Source organism: Haemaphysalis longicornis, unplaced genomic scaffold (assembly GCF_048455015.1).
Source record: "Haemaphysalis longicornis isolate Haplotype H1 unplaced genomic scaffold, Haemaphysalis longicornis Haplotype H1 scaffold_4, whole genome shotgun sequence".
NCBI lineage: Eukaryota > Metazoa > Arthropoda > Arachnida > Ixodida > Ixodidae > Haemaphysalis > Haemaphysalis longicornis.
In genome coordinates, this window is record NW_027526361.1 from 205,694,122 (window position 1) to 205,719,590 (window position 25,469).

Below are 25,469 nucleotides of genomic sequence, written 5' to 3' on the forward strand. Positions count from 1 at the left end.
TGTTAACCCCCCCCCCCTTTCTTTTTCGGCGTAAGTTATAGCACGCTAGCAGAAGTGGATACGAAGGTTTCCCCCCTCACGATTCGCCTCGTTTGATTCGTTCGGTGACGTCAGCTGAGCTTGGAGGCAGCAGTGTGGACAGGCCGGTATTTGACAGACTGTGGGCACTTATAATCCCATGGAAAGTTGTGCCGCAACATCAACAAAAACTACGTGGGCACCCAATCTTTCTCTAATGATGTGAGAACACGTGGGCAGCAGTTGTAACCGAGTTTGGAGTAGTCTAGAATTTTTTTTTTTAACGACTGCACTTCCCTGCAACACACCTTGTAGAAAAGCCAGCTTTAGAGGAACCAGGCCATTGCACTGAGCTCCGTTAGGTCGGCTTCACTGCCTCGCACAAGTGGATTGCTGAGAAGTTATTTTCAGAAAGCAAAATATAAGAACTTATCAAAATATGAGAGCCCTAAGCCCCGTTCATTTGCCAACAGCGTGCGGCCACGTCATTCGGGTACGCAGATCTAGCTAGGGGCGCCGAATTTTGCGTACGCATTAAACAACATCGTCAATAAATTTTATAAGTTCGACCAATTGGATAGCTTGGAACCGCACCGCAAACCGTGCGGCAGTTCCGGGAGACCGCCGAAAGGGTCTTGTTCTAATTTCTAGAAATTAACAAAGATGGCAGACTTCCTCTACACAATGAAATAAAGCTATAGTGGAACGAATCCCCAGAAACGGATTGGGCAAATTCCCTTCGGTGCATCTCTGAACCTGCCCCCTTCCCGATACACATTTGAATGCTTCGTACCAGAACACGATACAAAAGACCAAAAAGAAAAAAAATTAAAACGACAAGAACGATAAACTCAAGGTTTATGTACGGACTATGCAAATGCCACATGCCTGACGAAGTCGGGAAAAGCAGCTGGGGAGGACGGATAGAACTCCCGCAGTTGTAGCCGCGATCGAGCGAGAATCCACCGCCGAGTACGGGGACTTGTTTGTTACTGTAGGAAATATTCATTCGCCCGGCTTCGTGGAAGCGGAGAGCTGTTTCAACAAAAGGAAATGTCTATTTATACGTGTAAGTACGCCCGCCTCCTATGCGCTGTTGTCGGAAGTAGTTTGCCGAAGCCCGGTCCTGCCAATTGTAACCTGCATTCGGCCCCTATACAAGCTTCCCGCCTCCGCTCTTTCCCTTCAGCAATGAAGGCTTGCCTTTCTCTTTTACAAGTTTATGAAAGCTAATTTCTACGAATTGTAAAGGAAATATATATCCCTACTGGAAACAGTGTTTTGGCGAACGGCGGTAAGGTTTACTAGCAACCGAGTGCCGACTTTTTCGCTGTTCTCGAAGTGGGGTGGAGTTGCCTTATACAGGTAAAACACGGTAACAGCATGCATTTAAACGGGCCATGCACACAAAACACAAGTTTGGTTCATTCTAAAGATTGCCTCGTTAGAATCACTGACATCAGTTTTGACGTATCCTTCGTTCAAATAAGCTTCATAACTAGGAAAAAAGGGGAATGTCCATGCGACCCACTAGCTCATTTCCCGCAACAGAACATTGATGTCATACCAGCAAGCTCTGCGATTGACGGAGGCCGGCAAAAGCAAGTTGGCAGGGCTTATAAAAGCTTGCAGAACAAGCTAGTTTCGCTTAAATGCAATGGATATTCGTTTTATAGCAGAATACCAGTGCGTATTGTTGGTACTGCGCACCCTATGCTTGCTATAGCTGCACAGCAGTTTGGCGCTTAGGGGCTGTCTCACACGACACTGGCCGACTGGCGCAAGCGACATTGTCTTACGCGACCCTGCTCGTCGAGCATACCCCACGTTTCATGAAACGATTACTACCCACCGTGAGAAAAACGAGCGAGGTGCAAATACGGTCAGAAACAAAGCAACAACGGACAGTGGTGCGAAGCAGTATGGTGGCGCCATCTAGGAGGACTAACGGTAAAAAAGGCGTTCCGCAGTAGGCTGCAGTGTAAACAGCGCACTAACGTTCACGTGAAGACCTGTCCTTGTTACGTCATCGCAGACGTCACGAGACACAATTTTGCAGGAAAATCGTAACTTAAATTTTAGATTAGTTTCCCAGTAAATAAAGCATCGTGTGCTACCGGACAAGCGCTGGGAACACTATAAAACACCAAATCTTTCGAATAAAATGAACTCGTTATTTCGTCTGCACGGCCCCTTTAAACTTCACGCGTTGTAGCGCGAGTTGTACAGGCGATTGCTGCAACGTCCGAAATTCGGCATTGCCGTCAAGCGCGCCCTTGCATCATGCACGAACAAAAACGCCGCTCCGTGGCCCAGAAGCAAAGGAGAGCCTACGCGCAGCGGAGATTGCCGCTGGAAAACATTCGCACGTTGATACGTTAAAAGTCTGCAAACTGCCAACGCGTGGAACTTCACAGCGCAATATGTGCCTGGAAGAGACGGTGTAGAAGAGAGAAAAGAAAAACGAATGGATAAGAAAAGGTCGGTACAAATGAAAAGAAGAACCACAGGGCAGGCAGTAGCGCCGCAAAGAGGAGCGCGCGGCAAGAGCAAAAGCAGCGCGCGGTTATCGTCGCGTCGATACGGCGCTAGATTCGGCGGGGCGCCGGCCGACCTCTGGCGTTCGGCAAGCCACCGCCGCGTCCGAGGGAGAGAGAGGGTGAAAGAGCGCGCTCGCACACCACCGAGAACAGACAAGGCCAACGGCGAACGTACTCGCGCACAACCATTTTTTTTTTTTTTTGGTCTAGGTTCCACCGCAGCTTCCAGAGAACTACAGACGTGAAATGCAAAACGCAGTGAAACAGCGGAAAAGGAGAGGAGGGCCTACGCGAGTCGGCTATCTAGGCGGTGCTGCACACAGCAGCAAGAGAGAGGGCACCATTGACGTCATCGGAACCGGCGGCGGGAAGAGGGGGGCAGGCAAAGTGGGACACCGCGCCAACGACGCCGGCAGCGGCGCGGCACGCTGCGCGGAGCCCGCAAAGGCCGCCACCGCCGCCGCGCTCTCGGACGAGGGCACCCCTGCGCCGGGGCCCTCCTTGCCGGCTGCTGGCTGCCGCTAGCGTAAATGCAGGGGCACGTACACGCGAGGACGTTGCGGCCGTTCAACTCCCGCGCCAGCAAAAAGCACGCCAGGAACAAACGCCGAAGCTCCGCCACACCTCTCCAAGCGCATTAGCAACGCTGCTAAGCGCGAACGAACGAAAAAAAAAAAAAAAAGTCCGATGGAATACGAGTTGAAAATCGATTCAAACGCGCGGAAGTCAACCCGGCAGTACGAGGCACGCAGTAGAACGTAGGATATGGATGGGTTCAAAGCACTAATGCTTTAAAAAATAGCATCTAACGTAGTGGGCGTTAGCGTTTGTGAAAGAACTCGAGAGTTAGCGCGTGAAGCGGCTGAACACCTCTGACGGAAAGCCATCTCGGCAGGCTACAACGAACTCGTGAAATCACCTTTAGAAGTCGCCGACCGACCACGCCACGAACAAAAAAAAAACAAAAAAAAAGCGACGCCACTCTCGACGCATCGCTTCTCTCCGCGCGCGCTAACTAGCAATGCGCGCATGCAAAGCAGGAAAGCCCGCCGAACCTCGGCGCGTGAGTTAGTGATGCGCGCAGTCGCCGACACGTGATGGGCTACCGTGCATAGCGCCAGGGAGGCTGCGCGCAAGCTAATGGCCGTTGCGAAATGGCTTCTCAATACGCCGATTGACGTCGGCTTTAGTGAATATGCCGTACCGTGAGCGCCGTGGAGCGTAACGTATTCCCCGTGGGACACCGACTCTGCAGTTGATCCGCGAGGCAGACAATAGCAACGTTACTAGAATAAGCTAACGTTGGACAATAGAACGCTGGGGGCAAAGGGGAAGAGCGGAAGTACCGTGTCAACAGGCTGGAATCCAAACGGGTGCAGAGAACGGGAAAAAAATGGCTTGTCCTCACTCCATGCTTGCTTGCCATTACGTTGCAAGCTTATCAAAGAGCATTGGCTACAGCAGTAATTGGGTGATCCCTTCAGGGCGAAGGCTTCTATTCAAACTCGCTCCTTTTACGACTATCCGTTATTCGCCCATTCACCATCCGCTTCTACGCTCACGCTTGCTCGTTCCATCCATGATTCATCGATCTATCGGTGCGGAATATTTATCACCTTTGTGTCACGTTAACCTTGTGCAATTGTCATACGTTCAGGAGCATACAGCCAGCTAGCACGTTTCCACAAGTGAAATGGCGCGGACCACGCGACGCAGCATCAAGACGCGCGGAAAACAGCCCTGCACGGACAGAAATTTCACCCCAAGTACCGATGTCAGATTGTAGCCCAAAACGGGGCGAGGCGAATTGATTTGATTGATTGTGGGGTTTAACGCGCCGACGCAACGCAGGCGATGGGGCGCGCCGTAGGGGAGGGCTCCGGATTAATTTTGACCACCTGGGGATCTTTAACGCGCGCCTAAATCTCGTACACACACGGGCGTTTTTGCTAATCGCCTCCATCAGAAAAGCGGCCGCCGCGGCCGGGAATCGAACCCGCGTCCTCGTGCTCAGCAGCGCAACGTCTTAGCCACTGAGCCACCGCAACGGGTGGGCGCGGCGAAGCTGATTACCGACGTGCGCCACCCATTGTAATGGGCCCCACCCGTTGCCTATGGAAGTTGGAACAGACCCGGGCCCAGACCGTGCGAATAGCGACAAGTAGGCCTAATGAGAGCATACATTCTGCAAGAGTGTCTTCATTGCGACAACACGCAGTAGACGTGACCTCATAAGGCGAGAGAGCGGGAGAGAACGCGCAACGTCTTGTAGACGACGTATCAGCAAGAAGCGATCGCACGTGTTGCGGTTGAAACAACGGCCACAACAGGCCTCCGGCGCTCGGCGGCGCGCAACACGGAGATCGCCCGCATATCAAGGCGCCTTCAAGAGCAGGGCCCCGATCGGTTTGGCGGCCAGATCTGCGGCGGCGGCGGCCCCTTCCGAGAGTCGCAGAAAGTGAACTGAGAGAAAGCGCCGTCCCTGACCTAAAAAAGCGAGCCGGGGAACACCGGCGTCACCCGACCTCGGCGCGCCACGAGGCTGCTGCCATTCTACATGGCGCACGCGCCGAGCGATAATTTATACACAGCGGCGCTAACGAGACGCGACTGGCCTCGGCACCAACTGGAGAGATGCGGTTCCCGGACAACCTTCGTCCACGATTTCTGTGTACTCCTGGCGCTTAGAATCAATAAGGCCGCAGGGGATGCCGTTTCAGAACAGTGCCTATAGGTGCGCTGTTACCGCCAAAGAAATGATTAAACATAACTCGTCCGCGCATAAGTACAGAGCAAGGAATTAGGTCAGTCAACACTGCGCGGTTGCTATATGTATAGAGCTGAATTTTCGAACGTAGGCTAGGGCAAATGCGAAAATGGGTTCCCCTTGGAACAAGTAGCACAGAGTTGAAGACATCGGTGGACTTTAAAGCAGGAAGCAACGAGCAACTGGTTGCGGAAACGCACTGTACTGTCGGTTGCATTTGCTCTACATTCTAGGAAGCACTGACTGTAATTGAGAGACGCGATAACGAGGCAAAGGAATTGGAACGCGGTGCTCGCCCTGTAGTCGTTAACATCATTTATCTAATCGCCTCAGTTATCTTATCTCAACGCATCATTCATCTCATCCCTATGATTGGGGTCACGCCGCAATCATCCCTCGAGTCGCGCTTACCAGGTCGCACCGTTACAGACGCCTGTATACCTAACTCAAATTCGAGCCACCAGCCGCGCGAACCTCAAATTTCCAAACAAAATCATAACAAGACCAATCCAGCGAGTAGACTTCGCTTATTTACATGACATTTAGAAAATGTGGTAACGTTGACGAAGCGGTTTGTCGCCGGGGCGTCATCAACGCCCAGCATAGACCGAAGAAGGTAGGAGAATAAAGGTCGCCACTATGTCGTCAAAGAAGCTATCCATAATAAATCACACCGCAGAAGTAGAGTATAAATAGTGACAAGGTTTCTATACTTAGTTCCCCCTCACGCCTAGTCACACCGCTTCAGCTTGTCCAGGTTCACCGCGGCTTGCTTTTATAAGCGAGGCATGCGGAGCCGACGGAAAAGGAGAAAAAAAAATGGCGGGGGAGGGAGGGGGTCGGTACGGAAAAAGCGGGGGGAAAAAAAGCGAAGGCGGCGCAGATGCCTCGCCGAACAGGCGTAATCGATGGCGAGGAATCAATGAGCGCTTGTTAATAATGCATCGGCAGCCCGCGGAGGCAAGCAGTCGCGATCACCACCAACCGCGGGTGTCCTCGGTCGCTTTCTTTATCGCACTCCGCAGAGAAAGCAAGAGCGAAAAAAAAAGAAAGAAACACAAGGGAAAATATCCGGGACCGCCCCCACGCCGAAAAAGGGCATTTTTTTTTTTTTTCCTCCATCGAAACCTGGAACCGCGCCCACGGCCGATCGAAGATGACTGCGGGAAAACGCAATGTCGACGAGAAAACGCACAAACAAAATGATGCATTTTTTTACGCAGACTTCCGCCACACTAGGTCGAAACAAACAAACAAAAAAAGAAACTGAGAACAAGAAAACATCTGGGAAATCGACAGACGTACAACTCGCGCTTCGGGAGCGCTTTTTTTTTTTAATGCGCACGTCCTTGTTAAAAACGGTGCATAAAATCAACCACGAAGCGCGGAAGCAGTCATGCATACATAAGATAAGGAGTCGGGTATCACGCGAGTACGTCGAGAGTAAACCAGAATGCTGTCCCGCGGCAATTAGACGTTATTTGCCCACTGCGCGATTCACCTCGCGCGACCAAAAAGCAAAAAAAAAAAGTACTTCCGCCTCTTCAGGCCAAAAAATAATAAAATGAAGATTTGGGAGGCCCCTACTAATATACATCCCTCTAACTACAACAACAACAACAAAAAAAGCGAATTAAAAATCAGTTTCTCAGTTACAGTTGGCGATATTTAGCGTACCGCGAGGGTTTAACCGGACTTGCTTTCACATCCTATACGTCCCTGAATAAGAAAGGTTACAACGCCATTACTTGCAATAAGCCTGAGCTAACAAAATGCTTCAGAGCAAAGAAACGATAAAATGAAAGAAGCGCGCTCGCCTCAAGTTAAGTGCGGGTGCGTTTCACAGCCGAGTAAACAACAATTAGCGGACGACAGCGAAAAGCAGGAAGGATAGTCGGCTTTCCGACGAGGAAAACGCCGTCCGCAGAGTAAGTTCCCACGTATTGCATCACCGAGAAGTAACCATTGCCCGCCACCATTTACATTTTCGCGCACGAGCAAAGGCGGAATTAGAGAGACCGCCGGCACCGCAGGGAAAGAAAAAAAAAAAAAAAAAGAGGAGCGCGATAACAACATTGATCAGTCCGCATCGCTCGCCAAATGCACACAGGAGGGGGTCAATCTACGAGCCACGAAAGGTGTTTAAAGATTGAAAAGGGCAGCTGAGGGTCGCAGGTAAGCCGGAGAAGGGAAATCACGACCGCGAAAAGAAAAAGGAAATAACCGTGGTTAGGGTGGACACGGCGGGCGCAAATAAGCAGGTATACTACCGCACGACGAGCAGTGGGGAGCTCACGCCCACCTGTATCGCGCATTCGTTGCAGCCAGGTATGGAGGAGACGGCGCCGCGTGATATATCAGGGCGTATACTGTATGCGGGCTTTTGCCATTAATGAGAGACAGTGCGCGAGGGCGGAGGGGAGGCGAAACGCCCCCAAAAAATGAAGAAAACGCTACCGAAAGACAAAAAATAATCCCGCGCAATCTCGACTAACGCAAAACCTAGGGAAGGGCGAGGCATGTAGTGTATAAGTGTATTCCTGGAGTTTGGGTTTGGGCTAGTTGGTAGCGGTAATCCATGACGTACAGTAGCGCAAAAGAAAAAAAAAAAAAACGACAGAGGACACAGGGAGACGACGGGCACAAGCGCTTGTGACCTCTGTCGTTTTTTTTTTTTTTTCTTTTGCGCTACTCGAAGTCATGTATTCCTGGAGCGTTGGCGTTTTTGCCCACGGGGATGAAAACGTTGGGGGGTAGAGGTATGCATACAGCTTTGCTGTGTAAAAGTCTCGTGTCTTTGAAGCACGAAGCGTTCCAGAGCGAGGCGTTGGAAAAGGAGTGTCCCGGTGTTTTAGTACCGTGACTACACGAGACGACAACGACGACAGGAGACGCCGACAGCCCGAGCCCCTAAAGGGCTTCGACACTAAAAGCTGGGAGGGGTACCGGCGGAGAGGTGAAGGTGCGAGTTGTGGAGTCATCATTCATGCATCTAGTTGCGAAACTGTGCCTCAGAATGTGGCGTCGCCACATGCGATGGTCGAGCGTCGCAACTCTTATGTTTGAAGAACACTGGGATGAAGTCATGTATGTATGCTGATCTGAACAGTTACTGCGTGTGTACTTTTTTTTTTGTCCCTTATTCCTGGTAATTTATCCAATTCCTTAGTTCGCACGAAAGCGAATAGATTTTCTTAAGCTAAAAAACATTTTCGCATGTGTACGATGAGACAGGGGAAGGGGGGGGGGGGGGGGGCGGTTATAAATTATTCAAGCCGGAAGCACTGTGGTGGTATTTAGCGAGTGGAGCGGAGGAGAATTCGATCGCTCTACGTACACTTCTACGGCCCTGCGCATTCTAGGCGAGATGCGAACAGAGTTCAAAGCATGTACCTTCTTTGCTTCATTCCTTTTTCTTCGTTTGCTCTTTGCTGTGTTCCGCTATTCGCAGGGAGCGAGTGACGAACTCTAATGAAGCGGTCTCGTTCGTTAAAGTTCCACTCCTCAGCCGCCTTCTTTGTGCACGAAAGTTCACTTAGTCTGTGCGGAAAGTAACGAGTTGGCCAGTTTTTTTTTTTTTTTTAACAACTTCTACAAAATTTTCCAGAAAAAAAAAAAAAAACCGGTTGAAGAGAAACGAGGAACAGTCGGTCGCGATTCATGAAAAAAAAAAAAGAAAAACATTAAAAAAACCCTCACAGCCCTTAAGAACGTCTTCTCAGACTCCTCGATCGAATTTCGGGATTCTGCTATTACAGATTTCTCCAATCGAGAATCCCGCACGCATGCCCTCAATAACAGAATACAAAAAAAAAAAAAAAAAAAAAAGAAGGCGAAATCGGTGGTAGTTTCTGCCGCATCCGCAACAGAATCTTTTTACCCCTTTTCTAAAATTCGAAAGATTAAATTTCAGCGCAATCTTTTTTTTTTTTTTTTGCACATTCTGCTCTCGGAAGATTCCAAGCGGCGTTGCAAAAAGAAACAAAGGAGGGGGAAAAAGCAATACGACGGGACAATCAAAGCACTCGACCGAACAGAAAACGCGCTTCCATCGGAGTCGAGCCAAGAACGGATTGAGTTTCGACCGCACGCTTCCCTGAACAAGCGCCTGGCTTCATTCCTTCCTCTGCAGAACGTGGGCTGACGACGAAGAAAAAGACGGCCGAACAAGCAGACGTCCGGACTTCCGGCGTCACGTTACCTTACGTGCCGTACATGCAACGGCGGAAGCGATAATCGTTCATTACTCGGCGTCCCGCATTCCACGACTGTTTGATCGTAGACACATGTCTGCCATATTCCGCAAGTTGCAGCCTTTACAGTATACGGTCTATTCGCGCATCGCTCAGACACAGCCACGATTGAACATAGGTCAGAGAGAAGCCCATAGTGAGGCATCGATTCGACGAGATGTGCAGGGTAATTCAATCACCGACAGCTCCAACTCAAGTGACGAAGGAGCAACAATTTTCAATGCACAGAAGAAGCACGTTCCGCTAAACTTTATTTGATTGATTGATTGATTGATTGATTGATTGATTGATTTATCGATTGATTGATTGATTTATCGATTGATTGATTGTAGGGTTTAACGCGCCGACGCAACGCAGGCGATGAGGCGCGCCGTAGTGGAGGGCTCCGGATTAATTTTGACCACCTGGGGATCTTTAACGTGCGCCGAAATCTCTTACACACGGGCGTTCTTGCTTTTCGCCTCCATCATAAAAGCGGCCGCCGCGGTTGGAATCGAACCCGCGACCTCGTGCTCAGTAGCGCAACGCCTTAGCCACTGAGCCACCGCGGCGGGAGTGCAGATTAGGCATACAACGAGATATATGCACAAAACATTTCACCCGCTTTTACGGCAAGAGTCACTCATTTGACGAGGTCACCGTCAGCGCGACTTCACCCACACACATGCACGCGCACACACGTTGAAGGCGCGGCCCGGTCGCGATTCGAGGCGCGAAGAGCCCCAAGTCGAGGCCGCACTCACAGCTTTCGAACGCAAGCTTTATTTCCCGGTCCATCGTGGCCACAGGACGTGAACGCCCGATCCCAGATGGGGAAAAAAATCGCCGCTGAGGCAAGCCACCAGTACTGATTGCTAAAGCACGCGGCTCCATCACTACTGACAAGCGCGTTGTATGACGCCCCAGGAACGAGGTCGGACGGCTGACTCCTCAAAAATGACGGATGACAGCCACATCAGCTAGCCGCGCGGGCAATATGCGGGTATATACGCAGTTCTGAAAGCATAACGAAAACGCGAAGTGTGCCCGCGATAAATTACGCACGCTTACGGAAAGGATTCGCGTTCCTAGTCCTGACATTAAACGAGCGTGAACGTCCCGCAAGGTTCGTCAGGACGGACACGCGGACGCATACGGCTCATCTTTGACGATTTTAAGAATGGCGCGTCTTCGCGTGCTTCTCCGCAAGGCCGCCACATATTGCCAGAAAGCTGTCCCAAGGTTTGGTTACAGTTTTTTTTTTTTTTAATTTCGTCCTGGGCGGAGCATCCCCCTTAGGACAGCGCTACAGCGGCGCCGCAATTGTCGCAGTCGAAAGGACTGCCCATGTGCAACAAGTCCAGAGCATGCTGCATCTCATTTCTCGTTATACAAATGAAAAATGTTTGCACGCAAGAATGAATAAGTTGTGGAGCGGTATTTCTCAGAGGGGGTGCCAGCGACGAGTATGCGCGAACGCGAAGCCGAAGGCTCCGCTCCGGTATAGCTGAACATCTCGCGACATCAAAGCGTGAGAAAGAGAACCTTGCTCGCGCGCAAGTGAGCCAAGCGCACATTCCACAACCAGACGACCGAGTGCACCTTAACCGAAGACACAGTTGCTGTGACGCGCTTCGAATGGAAGCAATAAATCCATGCTTCCCCATTAAGCCATTTTGCGTGACCGAAAAGGGGAAATTCAATTGCTGCTCGCGCCGGGCGCATGCGCAGAAGCCCGAACCAGATGCACGAACCACATTAGGTTACGTAACTAGGCTTTTCCTCCCCAACCTTGTTTTTTTCGCGCGCGCGCGCAGGAGTTTGCTGCGTACACAGGACCGCCGGCCCTTATGAAAATGAACTTTTCCTTTCTGTTTACTTTGTGTCTCCTGCATGTTGACTGTGTGGCCTTTCTTTTGACTTTTCCTTTGTGTTACCTCTAGGACATAAACAGGCTGTGTACTTTTTATAGACTGCCGGATAAACAGCCATGATGTTTTACCTTTATATGTACTATGGTAAAGACAAAGTTTAAATTTCTATACGAAGATTTTATTTCGGATGAGAGGTATAAAACTTTAAAAATGACTTGCTTTCTTCTCTTTCTGAGTTCCGCAATGCTATTGCCCATGTGTGTACTCAAGGCAAAATGAAGTCAAAAGACTTTGGCCTGTTTCCCCTGTGTTGCCTCTAGGACAAAGGCTGTAAGATAGAACTTGAATTTGCTGTCTTAATTCTTCTGTGTGCCGTAATGCTGTTGCTTATGTATGTACTGAAGGCAAAATGAAGTCAAAAGACTGACTTATGTCTTTTGTGTTGCCTCTAGGACACTGGGAGGAAGGATAACTATTTGTTGCCTTACATTCTTTTTCTGAAGATTGTGCTTCCTCAAGTAAACATAAAGTCGAGCATGTGAGCCTTAATTATACTCGAAAGGTTAAGTTTTTTGGCTTGGCTAGAGATGGTAAGAAACAATGCCGATGGTTTGTGGAAATTCTGCAGCACTGTATACGTTATTTCGTGCTAGTGAGGTCTGATAAATTCGCAGAATTAATATTACCAACTGGTACGTTTGTATGAAACAGTGGCGTAAGAAGGATACACATTGAACGAGGCTGTTCGAAGTGCCTCGTCCCTCCCATTACGAAAAAAAAAGTGGGAGGGAGAAGAATATACAGACCAGAAAAAGTAAAAAGAACACAAAAAGCCGAATAGAAAACGAAGCAATGAAAACAAAAACAACCTAGAAAGTGGCTTCAGATTGTCCTAGTCTGTGTTTTCCTTCAGGGTCCTTGTAAAATGGCTTATCCTTGCAACTAAATGCTGAGCGGTGTACTGTTTTTTGGGGCAGAGCTTGCGGTAGAAATATATTGCGACAGAAAAAAAGGGACACAGCCAGACGAGAGCAGCAAGAGCAACAACAATGTCAAAATATAACCTAAGGCAGAAAAACTTTAATTAAAGCACGATTAGAAAAAAAAAAAAAGGTGACTGAGCGGGTTTCGAACCTCCGCCCTTTGAATCAGTAGGCGAGTACTTAACCTCCAAGCCACCAAAACAGTACACGATCAGGTCGTAAACCTAGGTATAAATACTTGAGCTCACATAGTCTTGCTAAGCCTCCATTTGAGTGAATTGTTTGCCTGCGTGGATTTGACGCACGGTGCTTTTGTGTGCATGCGTGCGTGCATGCGTGCGTGCGTGTGCGTGTGCGCGTGTGTGTGTGTGTGCGTGTGCGTGTGCGTGTGCGTGTGCGTGTGCGCGTGTGCGTGCGCGTGTGTGTGTGTGTGTGTGTGCGCGTGTGTGTGTGTGTGTGTGTGTGTGTGTGTGTGTGTGCGCGCGTCTGCGGGGAATAATTTTTTTATCCGGCCGTTCTGTTTGTGGAAAGCCCACAAACAGTGAATGGTGAATGCTTGGACGCTGAACAAAACACAAAACAGTCAATCTAGATGTAGATGACGATGATAATGACTTCGTTTGTTAATCCATTTTTATTCGCTTTTGAGTAGCAACAACTTACGACAACAAAAGACGTTGCTCGCATCAAGAAAATATACTTCCATTATATACATGCTTGCTATTATAAACTTTAACAAAATACTATAATGGCGTCTGCCTAGTTTGCTTCAGGGGTGATGATGAAGGAAGAAAGTAACTGCTAAAACTCTATGACTGCTAGATAGCCAACTGTAGTAATAAGTCTAGTCTAGGCTAGCATATATGCAGTCATTGTTATAGGTGCGCAAGAAAAGACGTGGTTGGTTCGTTGTGCGTGGTTTTGGTGGTTTGTTTTCGATTTGCTGGTGTTACGTGAATTACTACGTGCTCCTCCTGCCGTAATATTACGTGTTAGTGCTCTTGTGCCACCTGAAACATCGTGAGTGCTGGCAAAGCGTCTGTGTCGTCGCCGTACTGCGCTGCTGTAGCAAACGCACATCGAGGTCGCCATTTGACAAAATACCTGACAAGTTGTGCGTGCCTACGTGAATCAAGAGTCTCTACTGCAAGTTCCAGTCCGTCGACGCGACGTGTGAAAAATGCTGCGTGTTCTGCCGTAAGTAATTGTTTATCGTGGTGCATGTTACGCGTTGCCGCAGTGCTGTTTTGTTAAACGTGTTGAGTATATTCCTTGGTGTTCGGCTCGCCGCGCTTCTTTTATTGTAAATTACCGGCTGCGTCGGCGCGGTCATAATGAGCTTCCAGGAGCGGCGGCCAGTATGCTGTGTGAGTGATCGACCCCCTTGCCATTGCCGGCAACGAAAACATTATGCTGACGGCCCAGCGGCCGCCGCTTGGCTTGGGTGGATTCGACGCTAAAGCTTGTTTCATGAAAAAAAAAAAAAGAAAACTGCGTTAATTGTTGTAAAACAAAACGCCCACTCCCCGATTTTTTTTTTTTAGGAGGCAGTTGACCCACAGTATATTTTTTTACAGGACGTAGGCAGCTTATCATTGTTCTAACGGGTAGTTTTCGTTTACGGGTAAAGAAATGCAAGGAGGCTGCATTACATTTGTAGTTATAATACGTAAGAGTTGCATATACATTGAATTTTCAACATTTAAGCATTGCTAGCAACTTTATAAGTAGTACCACATGCACAAGGTCTTTAGGCAGTGAAAATTTGACCAGATAATTGTTTAGACGTCGCAGCTTGAAAACATGCTGTTCCAGCCTGCATTGCTGGTGCAGTCACAGGGCAGCTTTCGCTGTTTTAATGCAAGAAATTTTTCCACCTTCCTAAGCTCATCCAGCATCGTCATGATCAGACAGAAATTCTTGTGTGGTGTGACATTATTTGTAGCTGGCTTGCATAAATTGTGTTGACCGTAACATATTGAGCATGGGTTAAACGTGTTGATTCTTACAAATATGCATGTGATGGGGATACAATCACGGTGCGAAAAAGATTCAACAGGGCGTGGGCTTGCCACCGTGCTCCTTCACCATCCTGTTTTTTCGTTTCGTCAGCATTTCAACTTGCCTACCCCTTGGAGGTATTGGCACGCTGAGACGTTCACTATGTGCCTCAGAGAGAATTTTAATGGCGCCATGAAGACAAAATACAAGTTTGTGTTATTCGAAATATTTCGTGTGGTATGGTGCCCCCAGCACTTGTCCAAATGCAAACGATGCTTTATTCACTGAGAAATTCATTAATTTAAGCTAAAATTTTGGTTTTCCCGCTAAATCGTGCATTTTCAGGGTCTGCAATGACATCACAGGAACCAACCGCTCTGCAGCCGATTGGGAAACCTTCTTTACCGTTAGTTAACCTAGATGGTGCCACCATACCGTGGCAAGCCGCTTTCTGCTTTTGTTTTGTTTTTACCGTATTTAAACGTGGCTTGTTTTTGTTCAGCGAGAAAATAATCGTTTCGTGAAACATAGTGCTCGCTCCACAAATATGGTCACGTAAGACACCGTTGCTTGTGTCAGTCGGCCATTGTTGTCCGAGACAACCCCAAAGCCCCGCAGTCCTGTGCAGCTAAACCAAGCATAGTGCGCGCAGTACCAACAGCAGTACGCATGGGTACTTCTATGCTTACGTGTGCTTTCCTAACCTTTACTGTTGGTCCCACCATTCTTACTACTGTAAAAAGAATGTGCCCTAAATTTAAGCGCAAATAGTTCGTTCGGCAAGCTTATAGCCTCTGCCTAATTCGCGTTTGCTGTTGCCGCCCTCCGCTAACTGCAGAGCTGGCTGGTATGACATAGGTTCTGTTGCGGGAAATGAGCTAGTGGGTCGCATGGCCATTTCCTTTGTTCCTAATTTGTAGCTTATTTGAGTGGAGTTTATGTTAAAAATGGTGTCAGCGTGATTCTAGCAACGGAATCCTTTGAATGAACCAAACTTGTGTTTTCTCTTCATGGCTCCTTTAAAAGCCGTAACCACGTTTCGCACCCTCTGTACCAGAGAATATGCTTGCACAGTGGAAATCTGGGGCCACAGATTTCTACCACCTAGGGATATTTAATAGGCTTAGTTTAACATTAATTCAGTGTAAGGATGCTTCTGTTCCTTTAAAGTATGGCTGAAAGCCTTGTAAGGATTGTCATGTATGTACAGTGCTCACGGATTGAAACGCGACACTGCAAGCGTGTGGCCTGCGCTACATGCAGCGCCGCCAGTGGACGCCCGTGGAAGCTAGGTGTTGCATTGTGGTATACCACGAGGATGAGAGTGTTTTGACCATAAGCTTGCTGCTTCCGGTTGCCAATAAGCGGGGCAGTGGTTCCCCGCAGCGACAGCGGTGCGCTGTCAGCGACAGCGGCGTCCATGGACGGTGCTGCATGTATTGGCGGCCACGCGCTCGCAGTGTTGCGTTTCAATCAGTGAGCACTGTACTTATTTTTTAGCTTGAAAGAACTGAAGGTGCCTTTTTTGCACCTACAAAAAACAAATTCTGTCATGTCCTGTCAGAGCGAGTATTTCACGGCTTGTTTACTACTCGAACTTCCATTTTTTACAGGGCCAGGTGTTTGACATGGAGGATGTACGTTGTGAGCTACCAGAAGAATTGGCTGCCTCCTGTTTCTATCTATCCTGCACGACCTGTAAGTGGAGTTCATTACGGCTGTGAAATGCATGAAAATCTCGATTTTGAAGGCTGAGAGAACATGAAAACATAGAAAACCATTGTGGCATTCTTGTGGTACCTTAGTAATATTAAGACATAAGAACATTGCAGAGATGGGGCAAAAAATAAGGAACCGATGAGGGTGAGAAACTTCCTGGTACCTTTCTTATTTTTTTTGTCGCATCAGGGCTGCGTCCTTGCTCCATGAATTAATTAATAACGACTTTGTCACCCTTGTTCACTGTGGTAGTTGCGTGGTGCCCACAGACAGTGTGTGGGGATTTTTCTTCTACCGCCTATTACAGATGAACTAGATCTTTAGACTTCTACTCAAAAGTCATATTATGGATTGCATTACATGAGTGAAACAATTCCATGCACCCAGAAATAGAATTTAGGTGAATTCACTTCAATGCCCTAGATGCAACTTGTGCCTAGCAGTGAAAAGGGTGTATTGCGTGCCTTTTTGCCACTGTGTTTCATGTAGTGTAATGAGTCTCACTGGCCATCGTAGCCCCCCCCCCCCCCCCCCCGAACAGCTATTTACTCTAGCAAATATAATGATGGTCCTAATTATAGAAGGGTACCCGCCGCGGTGGCTCAGTGGCAACGCCTTAGCCACTGAGCAGTGGCTCAGTGGCTAAGGCGTTGCGCTGCTGAGCACGAGGTCGCGGGTTCGATTCCCGGCCGCGGCGGCTGCTTTTCTGATGGAGGCGAAAAGCAAAAACGCGTGTGTGTACGAGATTTCAGCGCACGATAAAGATCCCCAGGTGGTCAAAATTAATCCGGAGCCCTCCACTACGGCGCACCTCATCGCCTGCGTTGCGTCAGCGCGTTAAACCCTACAATCAATCAATTGTAGAAGGGTACTCAGCAATTGAAGAAAGAGCTGTGGGGGGTTCTGGTTTGTGTATCAGACTTTGTTTGGAATATTGTTATGTAGCCACGGATAATGCAGGGTTTTTGTAAAAATATAGATTATCGGAGCAAACTTGTGCTCCGCAGTAAACATAAAAAAACACAAACCTCGAAGGAGTCAGCAAAGGGACGTGCATGGATGAGCGTTGGCGAATTGAATGCTGCAGGGTTTCTTTTGCACTCATTCATTTAGATCGAGAACATTTTCAATAAAAAACAGGAAAAGCTAGGATAGGGATCGCAAAGCAACACCCTTTCCATATCAAACAGGACTGCTGGTGCAGCATACAAAGGAAAAAGGGGAAAAAGACGGTTCCCTTAAAAAAGTATAAGATTGCAGGGTGTGGCCAGGTGCTTGTAACAAAATATTTTGTAAACAAATCAAATGGCGTGGTTGGGGGCAATATTATGATGTTTATAGTAGGAAAAACCTGCATTATTTCCGAACAGTATGAATGCTCTGTGTGCAAACATATGCAAAAATGCTTGTGTGTTTTTAGCATTTGAGTGCACGTTACAGAGTTGTCAGCTCAAGTTACTGCGGTAGCTTTCCTCATTGCTGGTAAGCATAAACCCTGAAATTAAATTTGCTGTATTCGACCGCTTTAACCCTTTCACTGTCACTGATGTCCTGGTTTGTCTTCGAATTTCTCCTCCACGGTGTCACTGACATACCGGTGCGTTTTTTGTTGTGCGTTGAAAAATTCGTGCCATGGTGCAAAGTTGGCGCACTCGCACTGTTTGTGCTATCTGTCAAATATTTCTAGTAGCTTGTATTTTCACAAAGTACAGAGCGACCACGCCCAGCTTTCGCTGCTTGGGGGTCACTCCGTGCACTGTACATCTGTTGGGATGAGTGACCACGTGGCACGCATGCAATGATGGGTGCAAGTGTGCTATCCACCACGTTTTTCTAGGGTTGTTTTTTATTTCTGTTCCCGTGTCTGCCACCATCGACACAAGGAAATATAAAAAGTGAGGAGCCAACCTAGAGGTTGGTCAGTTCATGGTGATGTACATTTTGCTTTTTGTAAGCAAGCACAGACAAACAAACTAGACAATGCAAGTGCTGTCTCGTAAACGAAATGCACAATAAAACTGCTGGCTTTATAGGTTCCAAAGAACGCGTAGACACAAGCAACTACTCATGATGACGACTGATCAATGCCTGTCTTAGCATGTTCATGCAATTTTATGTTGCCTTCCCTGCCCCCCTCCCCCCCCCCATATTGCTTTGTTCCCACAGTGCTGTACAATAATCTCATCTCAAATGTTCTTGCGAGGCTGTATAAATGCCCGTCATGAGGAGGCCATGAATCTAAACAGTACTTAGCTCTGGGTTGTGTTGCCTATGTAACAGTATGTCATATTTGATGTTCGTAAGCTCATTAGTTAATTTATGTGGTCTAAATTTTGTGGCTAATTTTGCAACCGAGAAGTTATACCTTCTCTTTCAGGATACTTGGTTCAGTTTTGTATGGGAACACTTTTTTATATTTATAAACATAACCAGCAAATGTTTGAGACGTGTTTGTTTAAACCCCTTCATATGCGATCAATGCGTTTGTCATTTCAGGTTCAAGCGTGGCAGTGGCTATCCCGTCCTGTGAGGGGTAAAGATGAGGCGACACCTGGTGTGGCAGGCGGCAGCAGCACGTATGGATCCAACCTGAATAAAATAGTCAGGTTTGCAAGAGTCGTGTGATTCATGTGATTTTCGTCAGCTTGCTCTTACAGAAACAGCTGCAGCATGAAACAGTGACTGTGGAGCTGGCTGACATTTTCTACATGCAGCTGGCTGTGGGGCACTGTTATTTGACAGCATGCAAAGGGCACTCAAAAGGTGGAAGCTTGTGGGATACGTAGAGGACGGAAACATAAAGGATTCTTGGAGGACGCACAAAGTCGGTGGCGAAATTTCAATACAGGGGACACACAAGGGACGAATGCGGTCTGTTGCCTTCAAGACATATAGGGGACACACAAAGGCCGTATGGTGTCTGTGTTGCCTTTGGGAGATAGACTGGACGCATGGAGGACGGAAACACACGGGACACTTGGAGTACGCAGAAAGTCGGTGGCGAAATTCCAACACAGAGGAAACACACAGGACGCACGCAGTCTGTTTCCTTCGGGACGCAGACTGTCTTTTGACTGGACATAGAAATTTTCATAAGGGGGGTTCTCTCTTCGCTCAGCACTGTACAGCTTCGCTTGAAAACAGCTCCGCTGTGCAGGCACAGAAGCGCGCGTAAGCCTCGCGTCGGTGCCAACTCGTCCCGGTTTACTCCGACTGAACTAAACGGCGTCGCCCCGGCAGAGTGGCCCCCAATGGCCGCTGGCCGTTTTTTACGGCGTCGTTACGCCGGCGGCGGCAGCATCGTGCGCGTCGGCGACGGTGGCAGCAGCGCGGCGCTTCTTCCGCGGTCGTTAAACCAGGACCCAGTGGCCGTGAGACGGAACAGCGAAACGCGCGATTTAACGCGGCGATCCGGGGACCGTTATACGCCTTCTCACGCCGTACGCACGCGCGCTGCCGATGGCGTGCCATGTTTTTCTTTTCTAACTCCTCGATTGGCGCAGAAGCGGCTTCTTTCGATGTTTGTGCGAGCAATACAGTTGCCATGCTATCTATACAAGCGGAGTTTCTAAAGCCCAACACCGTGGCTTGGCTCAGTGGCATTGCGCTCCCGGCACAAGGTCCCGGGTTCGACTGCCAGCCCCAGTGGCTGCTGTATTCCAGGCGGGAGAGAAAAACGAACTCCCGAATACACAACAGTCTTAGTTGTCGCAGCTTATTAAGCTGAAACACCTCCCCGAAATATGTCCGTCCGTCCGCAACATGTCCGTCCGTACGACACATGGGCCACACAAACGGCCACTGTGCATGTCTCGAGCACGTCGGTCACGTGACAGGCCCGGTGCAGAGCGGACGTGTGTCCGCTTGTGTGACGCCTCCTAGGAGACAGAGGCTCACGGATTAGGAGCCACGAAGTACGCATGCGCGCCGCGCCAGATTGCTCTTTTTTGGACGTGCTTTTTTTTTCCCCCACTAGTTACGAAAACTGAAACTTCATTGCTGCGTCTTCCGTACAAGTGCCCGACGCGGTACGAGATTACAGTACCGTCCGTCGCCCATCCGTGTGGCGCAAAAGTCGTTACTCGGGGCTCGGTTGACCAAAGCTTCTTGGAGATTTCACGTCCGCCTGGGCAGAACGCACCGGCCCCCCGAGCCCCTTTATCCACCTCCATACGCTCACACACGCACCCAGCAACCGAGGAAAACATCACTATGCGGTCTCGGCAGTCTTAAAACATGGCGCCGACTTAATTATACGCCCGGCGGCTGGGAAACGGTATTCGTTTCTACAGCGAATAACTAGTCTGAATGCATATTTTAAAAGGGCCGGAGCACCAGCAACTGCGACCCGTTTCGAAATTTCTCATGTATATCTAGAGAGAGAGAGAGATAAATTTCGCATGTATATCTCGTGCAGCATTACAAGACGACGGAAACAACGCCCCAGCGAGCCGGATAAAAGAAAAAAAAAAATAAAGCCGTTCCACTCATTGTGAAAGCTGTCGGAACTGTAGAGCGGGTGATTCGCCATAGTGGGTTGTAGCGCCGTTATCCGCTCACTGCTACCACACAACGCATTTCAAATTTCCCGCCTTCGCAGTGCTCGCGCACCCCCTGCCTGAAGCTGCGCCAGCGGAAATTCTGTCCTTTTTGTGCTTGCTTTACCTCCGGGAGCACGTGCCGGCGTTGCACTGCCACATTTTTTGCTTACTATCGTAAAACGCAACCCAACGAGCGTTCCGAACTAAATGAACGCGGGCGCTGCCGTTAAATTACGTATATTTTGCCTCAAACGTACCTGCAGTTTTCTTTGCGCTAAAACAACGGGGAGATGTATGACAAGCGCCAGCGGTTCACGAGTTTCGAACGCTTGTCACTATATAAACCGCTTGGCATTCGAAGACTCTGTGGGACGCCGCGACAACAGCCGCTACGACGGAACGCCGTGTGGCTCCACGTGGGTACAGCGATCGCGAGCTACGACGACAAGGCGAGTCCCTAAAGCGCTCTGGACTTAAAAAACAAGTTCACACAGCGTGCCGCAGGAGCGGAAATCTGCGGCGGCGGCGAAGGCCTCATCGTTCCAGCAGTGAAACTGCAGCTAGCGCCACCGGCGTCACATCGTTCAGGGTCACAAGAGTCATAGTCATCCGGGTTCTAGGCGGAAATATCCTTTTGTGTCGCTGCAAGACGCGAAGAATAGCGGTTTCGCCACCCGCTGAACGCAGCCAATGACAGCACAAAGGAATCGCGGTACAGGGGCAAGAGAAGAGGGCTGGACAGAAAATACACGGGCCGGCTGAACTGCTCTGAAGCGTCATTTCGCCGCTGCAAACGACCGCGCCACGAGCCCCCGCAAGTATGCCTGAATGAACCTTTTTCAAAAGAAACATCCACACAATCTCTTCGCGTATTGCTCGTTTTCTTGGCACTCTCGCGCATACATCAGCTTATGTAAAGCTCCGTTGGGCACAATTTGAAATTGAAGGACCCCTTTTACCGAGGCTCCTTCGTGTCAGTTGTGTACGCCGTCTTTTAATTCGCGTAAAAGAAACCGTGTCGAACTCTCCCCTTCAGTGTTTTTTTTTTTTTTTTTACGCGAACACGTGAGGTGGCAGCGTGAATCATCTGCGCATGCTCGCAGCAGTGCAGACATCACGTGTCTAAGCTCGGCTTATTAGCGCGGCAGTCATCCCTGGAAGGGATGGGAGCACGATTCTTGATTCCTACACTTGTCTATTACAGATCAGACCAGATGAAAAACTTCACCTATATATTTCTTCAGTGGCAGGCGTGACTATGAACGTCATTAACTGCACCAATCCAGGGGAAATAAATTCTACAGAAACTTTCACAAAAAAAAAATTGATTGTGGGGGTTTAACGCGCCGACGCAACGCAGGCGATGAGGCGCGCCGTAGTGGAGGGCTCCGGATTAATTTTGACCACCTGGGGATCTTTATCGTGCGCCGAAATCTCGTACACACGGGCGTTCTTGCTTTTCGCCTCCATCAGAAAAGCGGCCGCCGCGGCCGGGAATCGAACCCGCGACCTCGTGCTCAGCAGCGCAACGCCTTAGCCAACAGAAACTTTAACAGCACAGTTGTGTATATATACAGCGGCTCTTGGAAAAAAAAAAAAGCGCTACACGCTACTGAAAGAAGAAAAAAAAAAGCAAGGAGCTAGAAGAGAAAGCGGCGACGGGGAAAGATGAGACAGCACACTCAAGCCAGTCACTCATTAGGGCACGTTTCCAGAAAACCGCAAGAAAAAAAAAAAAAGAAAATTACGGAAAGGACAGGCGACACCGTCGACAAAAAAAATAAAAAAAAATCGCCGGTTTTTCTTCGGGTGCCGGCGGCGAAGAGAAAGAAAACGGGCCGAATTGCAAAACTCCGCCGACAGTGTGGCCTTTCTCCTCCGACGGGGGAGGAAAGCGCTACAATGACGACGGGGGTTGGGCAACCGCGGCGCAAGACGACACGCGGGCGACGACTGCGGGCAGAAAAAGCACTACTACTACTACTACCGGTGGAGAGTTTCCAGGGAGCCTCCTGCGCTTGTAACGGCGACGACCCTGCATGCGGCCGCCACGCAAGGGGCTAGGGCCGTATCTATCCCAAGGAGCACCCTCCACAGGTGTTCTTTTATTATTATAGTGCGCTTTCCAACTCTCGGTCTCTCTGGCATCCAGCACTGTACTGTTTCCAGCGGCGCCTTTGTGAAAGGAGCAACTACTTGCAACCCGGTTATTACCCAGCCGCTTATTCTAAAAAGAAAAGAACGCGCCCTGAAGGGGTGCAAACAGTGCACTATCTCTCACAGTAATCTCGCTGCTCGAATCCCCATCAGCCCACGGCGGCGAAAAGGCGCTCCCGACCGCAAACTGTTTTAGGCTCATCAGCAAGGATTATTAAGGATTAGGATTATCACGCCTGGGGCTGCAGTTGTTGGCGTCTCCTGTCGTCGTCGTAACCGGCGTTCGTCTCATGCAGTCCCGGTACTAAAACACGTGGAAACTCGTTTACCCCTGGCATTAGAACGTAACGCGTACAAAACAAAAAAAAAAACAAAAAAAAAACGGGACACTCGTTTACGCCTCGCGCTAAAGAGCTTCGTGCTTCACAGACAAATACACTTTTACAGCAAAGCTGTACACCTGTACCCCCCAACGGTTTCATCTCCGTTGACAAAAACGCAAAAGCGCCAAGAATACACTTACACCCTGCATGCTTCGCCCCTTACCAGGTTTCACGTTAGTTGAGATGGCCCAGAATTTTTTCTGTTCTTGTTCTCGTTTCTTTTTGCCCAACAGCTAAATATTATCTCACTGCCACGGTTCCGTCATTCCGGCTTCAGCCACGGCGTGGCTCAAACTGTACACGACTATACACTGCGAATGCCTGTCCGCCTCGGGCAAACAAGTTCACCTGGAGAGAAGCGAAGAAAGCGTAGCAGCGCGCTTGTACACGCGCCAGTCGCGGCCTTGACCCAGAGACGGCGAAGGATTAGTCTATATCGCAGGCGCACTGCGAGTCTGCGCGGCCTGCAGTCGGTATTCGCCGTAGCGCAGCCCGTACTGGCCGGCCGCAGCAGATGCTTATCCGCACCGGCCCCGACGATTCAGTTTTTTTTTATTCTTTCTTTCTTTGCGCGGCGGCGTCCGGCCGTAACAACGGCAAAGGCAGCGTAATCTCGTCAAGCGCGCACGCTCAGACTCCTTCGACGCCGTAGACACCGCGACGGGACGGAGGCCGCATCATGGGATGAGCTCTCGTGCACGTAAAGTACTCGCAGAAAGGCGAATCCTCCCCAACCACCCCCTGTTTTATTTCGTTGTAACCATATAAACCTCGCACAGTTCACCTGTGGGTACATTCACAACTACACGAGGTGGACCACCCGAACACTGGCGAGAGTATACATTCGGCTCTTAGTCGCGCGTGACCACGGAAGGGGTCGCCAATACTCAATGCAGCACTTCGAGACTGACCGGGACAAGCAGAGAAAGCAAGGACTAGTGGCCCCTTCACACTTGCGACGAAAACGAAAGCGACCGCTACCCTTGCTGTTCACATTTGCATGCGACATCCAGCGACGGCGGCGACGATTTTTTGCTTTTCTTGTTATTGTCTCACGCTCGGAGCGAGACCTCACGAGAGTTTCGCCGCTTGTGGAGACACAGCAACCGGGTGCTTTGACAGGATATGACGTCAGGAAGTCTCGCCTCCTGCTTCCGCTTCAAAAACGACGGCGGCGAAAAAAAATGGCGATCACTTTCGTCGCGCGACAAAAGTGATGCCGGGCGACGAAAGCGACATAAATTTTCGTCGCAAGTGAGAACGGGCCTTTAAAGTGGAAATGGTTCGCCATTTTGTTTCGACCGAGACGTATAGCTGGCGGGACCCCAGAGACTGAAATCGTTAGGTCGTCTCAACGAGTTGTCCAGCGGCGGCAGACAAGTGCGTTCACAGCGAGGCTGAACCCCGGCCCGTACGAATCCAAGAACAATCCAAGAACGAGACACGTTCATTTCACCACTGCGCTCGACGCGGCTGACGCTGCAGTTCTCTACAAAACCGCACTACGGATACCGGATGAGGAAAAGTGTTCGGGAGGACAATTCCGTTCCATAGCCATGCAGGTAGAAGTGGCGCCGGTACGCCACGTAGCACCGACCCCGCCGCACGGAGCTCGCGAAATGAACACCCGCCCGAGGCGCCAGTTAGTTACACACCTAATGCAACACAGGTAGAGGGGCATTACGCAAGCCGCGCAAAATCCTGCGCCGCCCCGGGATTTCGAAACGAAAGCGGGCCTTGGCGGGCTGACAAGCGGATGTGCAGCGCCCCGTGTCGCTGCACAGTCCCGAGACGACGACGACGACGAAAGACATTTTGAGATCAAGGTTTGGGCGCCGCTGCGGTGTCAGCGGCCGAAGCCAAGGACGACGCAGGAGTGCTGGCCGAAGCTAAGCTTACGAATACAATGCCCGGAGACTTCGCCACGAGTACGGCGACCTGTCTACACGTGGTTCGCACACGCATTCAAAGCGGCACTGGCAGTCTGGGGGAAGGTTGATGGGTATATTGAGCAGGAGGCGGCATTTGTTTGGGTTATTCTTCCGTGGTACGTACCGTTTGTACTCGCGATTTGTTAGAAAAAGGCCGGATCTTCCGGCGCTAACTTTTCAGGCTGCTAACAGTGAACGGTACGGCGAAAGCGCGTGTTAGCAGCATTGGTAGCGCGGGACCAAAAACGGCCAAAACGTGCCCGCCAGCAATTAACGACTAGTTCCGCACCAAATTGGCATTTCGAGTACCCTCGCTCCTCGTC

At 49.7% G+C, this 25,469-nt stretch overlaps 1 protein-coding gene and 1 long non-coding RNA gene across 3 annotated transcripts in view; one reads left to right on the top strand and one right to left on the bottom strand.

Annotated features, from left to right (window-relative positions):
- Positions 1 to 25,469, bottom strand: part of Atpalpha (sodium/potassium-transporting ATPase subunit alpha) — a 136,469-nt gene that overhangs the window by 75,078 nt on the left and 35,922 nt on the right. The window lies entirely within an intron of this gene.
- On the top strand, positions 13,153 to 19,213 carry LOC144179621 (uncharacterized). The gene is made up of 3 exons (XR_013324310.1): positions 13,153 to 13,611; positions 16,029 to 16,113; positions 18,631 to 19,213. It is a non-coding gene; the product is annotated as an uncharacterized LOC144179621 (long non-coding RNA).